This window comes from Nycticebus coucang, chromosome 14 (assembly GCF_027406575.1).
Source record: "Nycticebus coucang isolate mNycCou1 chromosome 14, mNycCou1.pri, whole genome shotgun sequence".
NCBI classification, from domain to species: domain Eukaryota; kingdom Metazoa; phylum Chordata; class Mammalia; order Primates; family Lorisidae; genus Nycticebus; species Nycticebus coucang.
Genome location: NC_069793.1, coordinates 37,417,724 through 37,433,886, shown reverse-complemented (window position 1 = coordinate 37,433,886; position 16,163 = coordinate 37,417,724). Strand labels below are relative to the sequence as shown.

Sequence of the window (16,163 nt, the reverse complement as noted above, 5' to 3'; positions counted from 1 at the left end):
GCTATTTTTGGCGGCCCATATACATGATGAGACAGGAACATCTTTGCTACCAGAAGCCATTATGCCAAAAGGAAGAAGAGATTAATTAAGGGTTTTCCTTTACAAAAAAGGAGATATCCTATCATCCATTTAACAGATATTTACAAGTATTCCTTATCCACATATGTACAAGGCACCATAGTAAGATGGTGAAGATTTTCTGTCAAAAGATAGAGCAACAGTTATTTTTTGTACTAAACCCATCAGTCCATTCTATTCTTAGCTTGCTATTATTAAATTTATATTTTAAAAAATAGCATTATTGCATTTTTAAAATAAGAACACCCACATATTCTTGGGGCCAAACATTCTATATGCCATTTTAGTCAGACTTTGCTCCAGGGATATTTTTCTGACCCTAAATGTTTTAGCATTTCTAGAATCCAACTAAGTGCCATGCACTAAGTGTCACAGTGCATATTGTGCACCTTCTAATATGTCTCCAACGTCCTGTGGATCATTTCTACTATAAATAGTTTTAGGAAGCAGGAAAAATTGGGCCCAGGCTCTGGGGCAGCTTCTCCAGTGTTTTTAGTCCCATAGCTCAGGTACTTCCCAGAAGAAGGAATCCAAAACTTGCTTCTCTGCAGCCTTAGAATCTGTAAGAGGATAAATGACACAACCACCATACTAGCACTTAAAAATACATGTTAATCACTATACAGAAAAGGGATCAACTTGTGAAGTCATGATCCACTTAAGGGACTTGAACATCCTAAGGACAGCTCAGAAAGGCTAGAGAAAATGCCACATTCAAATCTTAGGACAAAAATCAAAATGAAAACTTTTTTCTATCAGAGATGAAGAATGTTCAATTCATTTTATGATCATCTATTTTCACGGATTAAAACATCTCCTTTAACGTCTTTTACAATTTTCCCACTAAAGACTTTCAAAGCCGTATTGCCACTGTTAGGAAAGTGAAAAGACAAGGGAGAGACACCGGGAGGAAATATTTGCAAAATGTATCACATAAAGAATTTATAATATAGACAAACTCTAAAAATCAGTAATAAGAAAACAAGCCCAGTTTTGAAAGGTCAAAAGATTTGAACAGACACTTCACCAAAGAAGAGAGACAATGGAAAATGAGCACATAAAAAGATGTTCAACAGGAACATCAATGCAAATTAAACACAAAACGCAAATTAAACCACAGTGAGACACTATGCAACTATTAGAATAGCAAGAATCTATAAAAATAACTGCTGACAATACCAAGTATTGACAAGGACATAGAACAACTGGGACTCTCATACCCTGCTAGCAACAATGCAAAATGGTACAACTACTTAAGAAAAATTTGTTGTTTCTTATAAAATTAAACATATACTGGCTCGGTGCCTTGTAGCTCAGCAGCTAGGGTGCCAGCCACATACACTGAAGCTGGTGGGTTCAAATCCAGCCTGGGCCTGCCAAACAACAATGACAACTACAACCAAAAAATAGCCAGTTGTTGTGGTGGGTGCCTATAGTCCTAGCTACTTGGGAGGCTGAAGCAAGAGAATAGCTTAAGCCCAAGAGTTTGAAGTTGCTATGAGCTGTGACGCCACAGCACTCTACCAAGGGTGACAAAGCGAAACTCTATCTCAAAAAAAAAAAATTAAACATATACGTATGAGCACATGAGCCAGGAATTTTAGGTATAAATAAAAGAACTGTTACAAACTGGAAACAACTGGTGAATATCCTTTCACCAGTGATTGTGTAAAGAAACCCTGGTATATCTATACAATGGAATATATTATCCAGCAACAAAAAGGAACAGACTATTGACACAAGCAATAGCATGGATGGATCTCAAATACCGCACACTAAGTCACACAAGCTAGACACAAAAGGCTACATAGTCTTTGATTCCACTTATACAGCATTCTGCAAACCTATAACGACAGAGAATGGATCAGTGGTGGCCAGTGGCCAGAGGTGGGGGGATTGGGGTGGGGGGATGGAGAATAAGGCATGGCAGAGAAAAGACTGGCTACAAAGGGGCTCCAAGAGAACTTTCGGGAGTGATGGAAACTTTCTGGATATAGATGGAGTTCTATATCCTAATTTGATGGCAGTTAAATGTATAATTGCACAGGTTTCGAAACACTTAGAATTGTATATTTAAAAAGTATGAATTTATACCATTTGTCAATTAAGCCTCAATACCTATGCCTTCTTTTTGTAAACAAGAGCATATGGTAAAACCCCCTCACACGTGATGAAACCTTCCCCTATGTCTATACTTTCTCTCAGCCTTACTCCAATCCAAAAAATATGACACCAATACTGTTTTAAGAATCGGGAGGCCTGGGTCTCTTTTGTCTTTCTGATTTCTGCTATCAAGCAATCAAAGCAGGCATCGCCTCTCCATTCTCTCAACTCTGTGGGTTTGTGCCTGTGCTGGGAAAAGGGAGACACGGTCTCTACTCTCAAGAGCTTCTGAGGCAGTGGGAGGAGCAATGACAAATCAATACCATAGAAACTGGTCGCGGACCACCCAGGGGACTGTAACAAACTGGTCAACATACGGAGGTGGTCAGCATAAGGAACTGGGCCTACTCTACTGATACAGACATGTGGTGCATGTCCAGTCTATGAAAATTCAGTCATCGTAAGGAGGTGGTCAACTATGGGGGGGAGGGTCTACTGTACTATGACACATGTCACCCCTCAAGGGAAGATGACCAAATCAGACCTGGAGCTCAATAAAGGCTTCCAACGGTGGGCTTTGGCTGAGGTAGAAGAATAGATACTACTTTATACAGATTCACAGCAAAAAAAAAAAAAAGCCTCTGAACTGAACAACTTACATTTTGGGGAGAACAAGAGCTGCCTTTCAGGCACAGAAAATATTATGTGTGAAAGCACGGTCAGATGAGATAAAACCAGAGTGTTCTGGCTCGGCGCCTGTGGCTCAAGCGGCTAAGGCACCAGCCACATACACCTGAGCTGGCGGGTTTGAATCCAGCCCGGGTCCACCAAACAATGATGGCTGCAATCAAAAAATAGCCGGGCGTTGTGGCGGGCGCCTGTAGTCCCAGCTACTTGGGAGGTGGAGACAGGAGACTCGCTTGAGCCCAGGAGTTTGAGGTTGCTGTGAGCTATGATGCCATAACACTCTAACCAGGGCGACAGCTTGAGGCTCTGTCTCAAAAAAAAAAAAAAACCAAACAAACAAACAAAAAAACCCAGAATGTTCCAAGAGATAAAACCATCCAGGAATTAAAAAAGACCATCAAGGAATTTCAGAATTATAGCACTATGGCTCCAAGTGGCAAGAGAAGCTACAGAGAGAAGCAGAAAGCACGTCCCAAAAGACCTCAGAACTTTAGTCCAAAGGCATAGAAAGCTGCCAGTGAAGTTCACGTGTGTCAGGTTTGCAGTGGAGAGATCCCTCTGATAGCCTTATAGTAGGATGGGACAAAAGGAGGGGAAGCCAGGAAAAAGAAACCCAGCCCTTCTGGATTTCAGCTTCCACTGTAAAATATTTTGCACTCACTAACTTCTAAGGCCCCTTCAAAATCTATCATTATTACTCTTCCTCTGACATTCCTGCTCCTGCACATTCCACGCATAATTAGGAGAGAGTAAGAAACCCTGAGATTCATGTTTTTCCTATTTTTGAGTATTTGCTTGTTTAGCAAGTGTGTGAATGAGACTTAAACATACCCCCTTCAGAATTACAAGACTTCAGCAATTAAGAAAGACACATGACTTCATTTCCAAAGGTAGTATTTTATGTTGTAATTGTTTATGTTCTTGATGAAGCAGTACCCCCTAGGAGACATTTAAGGGAGTATTCTTTAAGGAGATGTGAACCCTGTAAATTAGAAAGAGAGAGAACAAAACACCAGTGTGTAAATATGTATCACACCACAGCAAAGAAAGGCGAGTGTAGCTTAAATGATACATCCTTGAAAGGGTAACTTTAAAAAATAAAACTAGTTAGGCTAATTCAGTATTTTCTAATATTTTAGTTCAGCTGCTTTCTTTTTTCTTTTCTTTTTCTGTTTCTATTTTTTTTTTTTTTTTAGCCTTCTTTTGGTCTTCTTAAACAGAGACTAATTTTCACAAGTATGGGATGTGTTCTAAAGAAAAAAATATAAGATGCTCTAATTCTGGAGCATGTTTACCAAATGGCAACAGAAAATACATGCCAAAGACAAAAAGGACATTCCTTTCTATAGTTTGATCAAGCACCTTCCCGTCTGGCACCCCACAGAACAGACAAGAGTTAAAATATAATATTCTTTATTTTCTTCCTACCTAATGGGTGTTCCCAGGCATTCTTTGAGTGTCAAAAGCTGTCCTGGTAACCGTATGATGACAAAACAGTGTTCATCACCAGCCAAGACACACAGAAAAAATGCTATTTCAATATTCCAGTTAACATCAACAAGAAGTATTGTAAGGATTATCGTCTGGGCAAACTGAGAATGCTCAATTGCTTCATCCTAGCAGACAAAATGCACTATTCATAAAGAAATCAATCCAACAGCATTTATTATGGTAAATATCCTAATTAACTAAACGGTTTATGTTTTATTATGGCTACACTTATTAACAGGACTGATAGGAAAACATGACTTCACCGTCCCTGTCTCTAAACACGCACACCCACGAAAACTGTTTAGACGTGTATTTTATTAAACTTCAGCTCACAACCAATTAATGAGTTGTGAAATCATTTTAATGGGCGATAACCAACTTTAAAAAAATTGAAACAGGACAGAATAGAGTGAGGCAATTTTAGAATGCCATCAACTATGGAAGTAAAGGTTAAGTATGGTTTCAGAAAATTTTGTTTCAGCATGTGTGAAACAAAATCTCTTCCCCATCTCAAAGTGTAAATGCCCTGGGGGGTCAGTCTTGAATTTGTATATATCATCTGTGAAGTAGAGTCAGAAGAGTCAGAACCATGACTTCAAGGAATTGGCTATTTAAGCCAAATATTTCTTATTCCTCTAAATTGAGTCAAATCTATAGCTGCTTTCCCAGCACCCCAAGGTTGCCCCCCCATGAATTGAGAAACTTTCAAAGTCCTCCTTTTCCTTTGTCTATACCATAGTACTTCCATATTTTAGTGATATGGGTTTTTTGGGTTTTTTTTTGTTCTTTTGTGACATGGGCTTTTATAGGAGAGAATGCCACTGAGATTCATGGGGTTATTTAGAAGACTTTATTATACTAGTATTTTCAACTGTTTCAACAGAGCTGGGGATAAGCTGAGTTAGCTAAATTTCTACTTTGCTACTCTGGGTTCTACCAAGGTTTTCCAAGTACAGAACATCGTGACTTTTTTTTCACTTAACTGTGCATAAGATGTTTACAGGTAATGCTGACAAAATCATCCCTGGATTATGTCACGACTTTAATGTAAAAAAAAAAAAAAAAACGAAGGGGAAAAATACAAAACTTGCACTCCAGTAAATCCCTCCTAATATCCCAAGCCCAAAAGAAGTCGCCCCCAACAAACACTGTTTGTACATCCAATAATTGGCCTCCAGCAAGTACAGCTCCAATTTCTAAGACACTGAGGCCTAACCTCATTATGTCAAGGCAAGAGGAAAATTCTAAATGATGAGGCAGTCTACAGCCTGAAGGTCAGCTGCCATCGGTCAAGGCCTGAACTCGAAGGCAGGATTTCACCATCCCCACAATGCAGGCTTGTGGAGCCATCACCTCACTGCAGGCCATAAGGTGTGCAGACACCCACCCCCTCCCAAATACAGACATACACACACATCCCACACATACTCTCCCATCCCCCGTCTGCTCCGATGGCCATTTTTAAAAAGGGTTATAAAATGTGTCCTTTAAAGGAATGACTCAAAATTGTAACTGGGATGACTCAATCATTCCTATTAACTATAAGACAATAGGCACTGATAATGATGGTTTATAAAAAGTCACTCAACCTATTCCCAGGAGAATGACTTATAACTCAGTACAATTACTAATGATTTATTCAGAACAGAAGAGGCTATGCAATCATGACAAGGTCCTGAATCTTTGGGAGCAAAGATTCTCAAACCTGTTTTGTCATACTCCTACACAGTTCCATTGGAGACAAGTCTTTTAAGTTCTTAAAAAGTCCCCAAAACAGAAAACCGAAACTCCTTTTAATTTTGGCAATCAGTGTAGGTCATGTGGTCTTTTGTTTCTCTCTAGAGAGAGAAAAACAATGTGCTACCATAAATTTGTTTAATAAGAGAAAAGAGAGACACAGACACAAATTTCTTGACAGCACAGTACTCTGTCCAGAGAAATATTACTGACAGTTATTGCTTTATGACATTCATCTGAGGAAATTCTTCAGTTCTGCAGTTGACTTGATATTTTATAATGATGAAGTGCTTTTTGTAACTAAAAAAGTGGTTAAGCACAGAAAACAATAATGTCTTAGAAAATAAACTCCTGCAAGGAGAAGAATACCTAATTTCCCCAACTCCCAGCAAAACCCGGTACACATCTCTGATTCAAACACACACTCTGTAGAGAACATAATCATAATTAAAGAATGATTGAATGGTCAGTTCAGATACTAGTTAGTTGAGTGACAATAAATTCCAGTTAACCTGGTACAATTCTAGTTTATATTTACTGTCCCAGAATAAATATTAATAATGTACTCTGAGGCCAGGTGCAGTGGCTAACCCCTATAATCCTAGCACTTTGGGAGGCTAAGAGGAAGGCATTGCTTGAAGCCAGAGGTTCTATATCAACCTGGGCAAGATAGTAAGACCCCATCTCTAAGAAAACTTAAAAAGTAGTTGCACCTGTCACCCCAGCTTCTTGAGTGGCAGAGGCAGGAGGGCATTTTGAGCCCAAGAGTTGGAAGTTGCAGTGAGTCATGATCCTGCCACTAAACTCCAGCCTGGGCCACAGTGAGGCGTCTCCTGCCTCAAAAGAAGTAAACAAAAATAAACTACTTCTTCCTTCTCAAAGGTATCCTAGTTTAAATGGTAAATGAATCAATTATTCCGCCAGCCTTAGGTATGGTTGAATGATGTTGAATGAGTTATGCTATCAAAAGGTAGAATTTTTGGATTTCTTTGGGAAAGACTTGAATAAAAGCTAATTCCTTGTCTGTATAATCTTATGATAGTAATAAGAAAAACCTATCCAGCATCTGTCGAATTTAGAAATATCTCTTTGATTTTCTACGCTTCCACCTACACCCTATGCTCCGCTGGGTAGAGTCAGCATTTGTGAATTACTGTATCTTCTTTACAGGTGACACTGATCTGCTTCTAGGAAAGACCATCAAGTACACAACATTTCTCACGGACAGCAAAGAGCATTAATGACAGATTTTTGCCCCAGATTTATTATGATAACCAAATAAGAATCTTATAAGGAAATACATTCGGGGAAAAGCAAGACAGAGAACAAAGTTTTCATTTAAACACAAGTTACTGAATTTAAAAATAGCGTGGGAGGAATGATGTAAAATTGGATTTCAGTAAAACTAATTTTTCTTCCTCAAAATTTCAAAATACAGGCTTTGTCCTATAAATAGTCCCTCACAGAACCACTGAACTAGAAAGCATAGTGGTTAAGTGTTTCCCCCAGAAACCACACCGAGAGCCTGCTCACTCACTGCATAAGTGGGTAAGTCCCTTCATCCCTCTGTGCCTCAGTTTCTACAAGTATAAAAGGAGACAGCGATTCCGACCGCAGAATATCACTGTAAGGATTAAATGATATGATGCCTGCTCAGTGCCCTACTCATAGCAATCAGCTATTATTACTTTTTCATTACCATCAATCACCATCTAATCTAACCATCTCATTTTACTAATGAGGCAACTGAGATCCAAAGGGGCTAAATAATTAATCAAAAAAACAGCATCAGAATCCAAATGATAAATTCCAGTCCAGGATTCTTTCTACTACCTTAAACTGGAGTGTGTTGCAGTAACATTTTAAAAATATGCTTCAGAAGAGGGACTTTGCCTAACAAATGCAATCAGTATAACCTGGTTTATTATACCCCCAATGAATCCCCAACAATTAAAAAAAATGCTTCAGAACTTGGGAAAAGAATTTCCCTAGCAACAAGGCATGAAATGGAGCTTAGACTCTGAGGTTCAGGGGTAAGAGTTGGATGAGCCCCTCATTGTAGCTAAAGGAATGGCCTAACCTTACAACAAAAACACCAAAACGAACAAATAGTACTGTCTGTACTAAACCAGGTAAGTGCATGCAAAGTTTTTTCTCAAGAATACTGGTCCTTGAAGAAGTTTAGTCAGTTTAAAATGAGGCTAAATTTCTAATGTAGAATTCTGGATACCTTAAAAAGAGAGTGATATATTGGATACCTTAAAAAGAGAGTGATATATTGATGATGATATGTTCAGTTTTACCTAAAGAACTATAGCTTTTGTAGTTGTTGATCGATATATCTTTATAGGCATAATAAGTAAACATTCTCTTTGAGCTTAAAGAGAAAAAAATCCAGCTGTATTCAAGAGGGGGAAACAGCTGGGTAAAGAGGTAGAGGGAGGGGCCTCTGAAGCTTTGGAACAGGTTGCATGAAGGTGGCATCAAGAGGACAGAGCCATTCAGGCAAAGTAGACAAGCATGGCTGGGTTGGGTCGTGAGGTGCGCATAGACAGGTGGAGCTGGGGTTGGGGAAAAACCTAGAACTATAACATGGGCTGACATTACAGACAGCACTGAATGTCCACAGAGTGTAAAGTTTCTGGGAATAAGAAACCATAGAAGATTTTTTTAAGGAAGATGAATGAAGCCACTCTACAAAGAAGTTTTGGTAGACCAGCACAGTTTTGACATTCCTCACACCTTTACAATCTTTAGTGAAATAGCACATGGGCACTCTTTCCCTGGCCCACATTGAGTCACGTTAGAAGCAGCAGCCCCATGCAACTGATGGCTATCGATATTCCAAGAATGCTGATGAGATTATTCAGCAAGCAACACAGAATTCCCTTTCCTTTATCAGAGCCGTTGGGAAAAAGTTCTCTCTGACCTCAATTCCAAGAATAGCTGTGTTTCTCCTGCACAGCTTGTCCTTTCCATCTTTTACAGACAACGTGATTCCACAAGCTCTACAGATGTGATTCCACACTTGCTATTTGCCACTAAGATTCCCTGGAGCTATCCGGTAGCTCACAGATTACAAATGCATGTATTTGGTGGGTAACTTCAGTCATTCCTGTCCTCGGGAAGGAGGTGCTCTTCTCATCTGCTTACTCTGCGGACTTTCTTATGCATCTTTTTGGTAAGCTATCGTGAGCTCTTTCTGGAATCAAGTGGATTATGCCACTACATTGTGAGCACCCTCTATGGGCCTGGCACATGGAAAAACCAACAAATGCACAGATACATTTTGCTTGGTAGGATAAAAGGGTGACTGCAGAGTCAAGATGGTTAAAGTGGAAAGATCAACTGTTAAGGGATGATGAAATCCTGAGCCAAAACAGCAGCAAGAGGAACAGAGAGGAAAAGACAGATCAGAGCCCCTCAGGACTTGTTGAGCCCCAGCCCAACTTTGTTGGTGATTAGAGGCTGGGGAAAAAAAGGAAAGGTGAGCTTTGAAGATGACACAGTGGTTCTGCATTCACGGAGCTAATGAAGTGACACTGTCGTCACTCCGAGAAACAACAGAAGGGAAAAGTCTGTTGGGTCTGTGGGATCACAGTTATGTAGCAGGTGGGTAAATTCAAGGCATGGAAGTGGGGAAAAGGCACTGAAGCTGCAGAAACATGGCTGGATACAGTGGCTCACCCCTGAGATCTCAGCACTCTGGGAGGCCGAGGTGGGAGGATAGCTGAAAGCCAGGAGTTCAAGACCATCCTCAGTAACTTAGCAAGACCTCAGTTCTACAAAAATAAAAAAAACCTTAGCTGGTGTGGTATTGCATGCCTATAGTGCCAGCTACTCAGGAGGCTGAGGTGGGAGGATCCTATGAGCCCAGGAGTTTGAGGCTGTGGTGAGCTACAATGAGGCCTCTATACTTTATCCCAAGAGATAGACTTAGACTCTGTCGGGAGGGCAGAATCACCTGGAGAGGAAGTGGAAAAAAATATAGAAAATGGCTAAGAAATTGTTTTTATGTTTTTGGCTTTTTTAAAGAAATAACTCAGTTTGAGGAATAGAAACAAGAAGGGGAGGTAGGAAGCAAGAAAGATCAAGAAAAAAAGGGAGAGTCTCAAAAAAAAAAAAAGAAAGAAAGAAAAAAGGAAAAAAAAACAACAAAAAACGCTTCCAGGAGGAAAGTGCTCTGCCTGTCAAAAGCAGCCAAGGAATTCATAAACACAGGATTTGATAATCAGATCATTTGTCAATAAGTTTATCACAGCATGAGTCTCATGCATATTAACCATGAGTAAAATTGTTTCCCCCTTACTTTGGCTCCTGAAGGGAACAAAGAAAAGGAGAGAATTTCCCGAGGTGACTGAGCAAGATTTAAAAGAGCAAAGGAAAAGAAACACAAAGTTTGAAGAGGATGTGTGTAAACATGTGAGGAGACCGCCTGCGGTGGAACGGACTGGGCTGGGATCTCCAGAGACAGGAAGGGGGGGACCTGGATCTGATTGCAGGGCAGGAGGGGACGTTCCCCAGGGGCGAGCAGGTGGGGTTTTAGCTGGCACACTCCCAAGGGCACGGTGGTAGAGACAGGGCCCCAGCATCTGTGAGCCTGTGGCATCTATTCCTTCATTCTCTATGTCCAGAATCTTCGATTCTAGACTCACTCTCACACTGCACGCGTTCCTCTCACGCCTACCTCACAACTACGTTTTTCTCCCCTAGTGTGTTTTCCCAGCTTTTTCCCAGCTACAGTAATTAACTCAAATACACAATCACTTAAGTGCCAATCAAAGCTCCACCGAGATCCGAGAGGAACAATAGTATGCTTATACGCGCAGTACTTAAGTTACCAGTTGAGTCACCACATGTCAACAATGAAGCAATGAGACACACGCAGATCATACTCCATGTCAACAGAGCTAAACCAGAGATCTCAGGAAACAAGCTGTCCTGGACCGCCAAGCTTTCCAGAGAGCTGAGGGTTTACCCTCGGGGGGTGGGGGGTGCAGGAGGGGAGGCACAGACAAATAATTTTGGATAATGACTATTTTTCTAAAGTGCTTTTTACGTTTCTCTGCTTTCTGAAATGACACATATGAAAGATGATTTAACCTTCTTGTGGGCCTTCTTTATAAGCATCCAAGGCTGTGACTAGCCAGTAGGCACGAAAGCCATGCATCCCTCCAGCCCACCTCCATCCTGTTTCTCCAGCCACATCCCAGCCATCACTTTCTCTCCCTGGATCACTGTGGTAGCATCCCATCTGGTCTCCCTCCTTCCACACTTGCCCCTCTCCAATTCAACCTGCTCGTGGCAGCCAATGCAATCTTTGCAAAATAAGAAAACAATTCATGCCAACCCAGTCCCCCCAGGTCTATCTGCTCTGTATCAAGGCCCTACCTGAACTTGCTCCCATGTCCTCCTCAACCTCATCTCAGATCATGCCCCCCAGCCCCAGTCCCACAAGCACTGGAACTTTCCATCCTCTAGCCTTTACACTGGTTCTCTGCCTGCTCTTCTCCAGCTCCTTCCAGAGCAGCCTCACTCTTGCCTCCTGGCTCCACCTCTGAGTGGCTGAGTGGCTCCCAGTCAACTTCATTTTCCATCCAGTTTATTACCCCCTTTTTAACTCTTGCCACTGGAATCATTTGTTCCCTTGTACTTAATTAGAAAAAAACTTTCACATAGCCCTTCTGCTGTAGGCCAGCTCTAACACTGCTCATAACAACCAGCAGTTCCCTGACAGTGGTCCAGTGTCACCTGGAAATTTGACAGAAATGCACGTTCTGGGACTCTACTTCAGATTTCCTAATCAGACCCGCTAAGACTGCTAAGCTCCCCAGGTGAGTCTGATGTACATTCGCATGGGAGCACCGCAGCCGTATATTATGCTGCCTCCTTATATTATTATGCTAAATTGTCTTCCCCACTAGAAAAGAACATTTATGAAGACAAAAGATCTAGTCTGCCTTGTTCACCACCAATTTTCTAACTCTTAGCCCCTGGGCCTACCATATTATAAATATTTGGAGGGAGGAGATATCCCATTCTATGGCCAGCATTCATGCTACTGAACCAAAGCTATATAAACTTGACAGACACTTACGTGGATTACCGTTATTCGCCCTCCCCAAGAGACATTGCCTAGCTCAGGTTTGCGCCTCTGTCCATTTGTCTTCTCTGTGCCTCTGGGGTCACTATTTTTTTCTTCCATATTTCTCAGTGCCCAGGATAAAAGGATTATCCATTTGTAGATACTCCTTTACAGATAACTGACCCGTGCAAGATGACCAATCTTCAGAGCACTCTGTATCATATGGTGAGATTATTTGAGTCACACACAGTGGAATGTAACTGAGTAAAAAGCACAGGCTTTGCAGCAAGGCTACCTGGATTCAAATCCAAAGTCCACTACTTGTCAGCTGTGTGATCATCAAGAAATTGGTTAACTTCTGTGCTTTAGCTCCCCCATTTAAAAATAATGAATCGTGGCACCAACCTCAAAAGGTGGTGCGAGAATTAAAATAAGGTAATTTATGTCAAGTGCTGGGATCATTCCTGTCCTAAGTAAGTACTCCATACACGTTGGCTGTTATATGTCACACCCTGATGGTTATTATTCCCAGGTCTTTGGAAAACTCCTGGCCCTCACGGTTCAGTATTGAAATGCTGGCATTGCCAGTCACTCCTAACTAGGAAATAAAAAGGCATCCACATACCGGAAGCACCAACCCTACCTGAACTTAAGATGGGCTAGTCTTCATAATTGCCTAACTGCTCCCCCTCCCATGGTTTCCTATTATATTCCAGGAGCCTTTTCCACCTAAACAGCTTCTCTCCCCAACCAACTTTGATCTGCTTTTCAAAATGCTCAGAAACAAAACAAGTATTTGTGTGACCAACATTTTTGGGAAGACGACTGCAGTTGAATGCAATTATACAGGGGTGGTAAAACTACAACAGAAGGAGGGGAGTGAACTGGTGACCTGCTCTAAACAAAGTATCCATCCTGGACTTGAGCTCAGGAGTTTGAGACCAGCCTGAGCAAGAGACAGACCCGTCTCTACTAAAAACAGAAAAATTAGATGCTATGGCACATGGTTACAGTACCAGCTACCTGGGAGGCTGAGGCAGGAGGATCACTTGAATCCGGGAGTTTGAGGTTGCTGTGAGCTAGGCTGATGCTGTGGCATTCTAGCCTTAGGCAACAGAGTGAGACTGTCTCAAAATGAAAAAAAATAGCCATCCTAGATAGGAGGTCCAATGGCAAAAATTCAAAGAGAAGCATACTGCAAGAGTAGCCTATTTCCACTCTGAACGCCATAAAAAGAGGAAAATGAAGAAAAAAGAAATCAAGAAGAACAAATCACATACAACAAAGGAGTTTTGGCAGCAAATAACACAGAGTCACTAGGAATGCCCAAGAGCATCACACAGCATAGTGATGACAAGCCTAGGAACTTACAGAAATTTAAACTTGACCCACTGCTTCTGGGGTCAAGTTTAAACTACTTCCCAGTCCCCGGAAAAAGTTGACAGGTTCTCAGAAGAGGTGGACACATTCTCCATCAGTTAACATGCCTTCACTTTACTTTTCTTCCCTGGCTTCACCTATACTCTTCCGCTCTGGCTAGGTCCTTCTCCTCCCCACTTCAATCTCCTTTTCTCCAGCTCCTCCCACCACCAGAGCTGGTTTCCTACAACTTCTGTTCCCACTAAACCACCAGTGCTTTACAAAACATGTGGGGCGACTCTGTAAACTGTTAACATTCCACAATAAGACAAGCAGAGTGACTTACCATTCACATCATGGCAATGTGACCAGTAATGTTTCATCTTAAATAATAAAAACTTTGGGCTCGCCTTCTGTATATATGCTTTCTTTGTTCCATTTCATTTTTCTGAAAGTTAATCTTTATTGTATTTTACAAGAATATTGAACCACACTGGATGGAAGTTGAAAATAAAGGTAACTGGTCACTCCAGCTATTCTAAGGAGCCCTACCCTAGACTGCTCACGTGGAACGCCACCCTCTATTCTTTTCACCCAAGACCTAGTCTAATGTTCTTCAAGTCTCCTCTAAAATAACCTCTCTGAACCATCCCATGCAACATGAACCAAGTCTGCACCCCAGCACTATGTCAGCTATTACAACTATTTTAATGACTTAAACAGAAAAGCAAAATAAAGTATTCATTCTATTCCTGTGCGAATTCCTTGCACTAAAGAGCCCTGTTTTATTGGCTTTATGCTGCTCTTTCTTCGCCGTACAACACAGAGACAGCGCAGTGCAGTAGTCCAACTTCTGGGTTAAAATGGGACATAAAAATGGAGTCCAATTCCCAAGGGCCCTAGCCGAACTCTGGCCATGTGGCCTGAGGCAAGTTCCTTAACTCTTGTGAGCTTCTAGTTTCTCCTCTGGGATGTGAGGTCAGCATGGTATGCAAAGCCTTCCCAACTCTAAAATTAAATGATGTCTGTCTGTTCTTAGAAAGGCTCTCAGGTTCCTCATGGGCAAATGGGAAAACATCTGCCCTACCACAGAGCTGGGAAGATTGGAAAGCCCTTTTATAACTGTAGAGAACTCTGGGAACTTAAGGCACCACTTTATGGTTCTGCATACACTGGTGCCCGTGCAAAATGCATAAACCAAACAGAGAAACTTCATGTACTCTGCCTTTGAATCTGAAAGATGGGACACCTGAAAACTCTTGACTTGGGAAACCACTGAAAATAGAGGCTATCTGGTCTACAGAAGAGGAGCTTGAGGAAGAAAAGGAAAGAGCTCTCATGCAGATAAAAACATCATCTCCAACTTGGGGCCTACAGCTCAAGCAGCTAAGGCACCAGCCACACACACCAGAGCTGGTGGGTTCGAATCCAGCCCAGGCCTGCCAAACAACAATGACAACTACAACCTAAAAATAGCTGGGTGTTGTGGTGGGCACATGTAGTCCCAGCTACTTGGGAGGCTGAGGCAAGAGAATCGCTTAAGCCCAGGAGGTGAAGGTTGCTGTGAGCTGTGACACCGCGGCACTCTACCCAGGGCAACATGATGAGGCTGTCTCCCTTGCTATAGAATCAATCAGGTATAATGAACAGACACTTACAAATGGGAAAGAAAGAAGGCAGGCACTAATTCTTCCTAAATGCCTAATATAACGTAATCTTTACATCTGCGTCTGCTTTTAATATTCCTAACTCTGGCCTCGGGTACCTAAAGTAAAATAACATTTGGTGGCTAGAGAAGCCTCTGGTCTTCTCCACTATACTGTACTGGAGGCAGACAATATCACAAAATCTAACAGAAAAGTACACCAGTAATGCGTCTGAGTGTTCAGTAACAGAAGCTGCTGCCTTCTCACCAGATAAACATAGGAAGATCATTTGTCAAAAATACTGGACAGAAGCTTCCTGTCATGGATATGACCCCAGAATTCTGGTACCTTAACTCTACACAATGCCCACTCCCACCACCAAAATCCCACATGACTCAGAAGACTAATGCAGGGTGGTCAACGTTTATTCTGACATGAGAACATTTATAAAACAGCTCTATCCATCTATTTTAAGAAAAGGAAAGGAAGAGGACATTTAATCCCAAAGGGGTCAGAGAACACAAAAAGTACGATCTTAGAATAAAAGATGGCTATTTAAGATGATTAAAAGTAGATTCACTTAAAAATCATTACATTATCCCTAGTTTTCATATTTTACTGTGCAATTTGTCAAACAAGCAGCTGGAAGCTCAGACCATCACACCAGATGACCTTTCTGAATACAATTTTAAAACTCAGAGACTATGTATCTACAACTGGGCATAGCCTCTCTTTTCATTTCTGTCAAAGGATCAAATTCTAATAACAGCATGACCCTTTCTAGATAACATTCATTTGACCAAGTGCCACTTCCACTACTAATCAACACAACTTTCAATAATAAAAAGAACCAGCACATAGAGCCAGGCACATGGCAAATGATTCACATACCTTCCCCTCATGACAGTCCTAACAGGTAGTGCCACTGTCCTCCTCATTTGACAGAACTGAAAACAGAACAGCCCAAAGTCACCTAG

General features: G+C 41.4%; 1 protein-coding gene across 2 annotated transcripts in view; it reads right to left on the bottom strand.

Moving 5' to 3' along the window:
• Positions 1-16,163, bottom strand: part of LGR4 (leucine rich repeat containing G protein-coupled receptor 4) — a 99,687-nt gene that overhangs the window by 51,547 nt on the left and 31,977 nt on the right. The gene's annotated exons all lie outside the window — the stretch shown is intronic.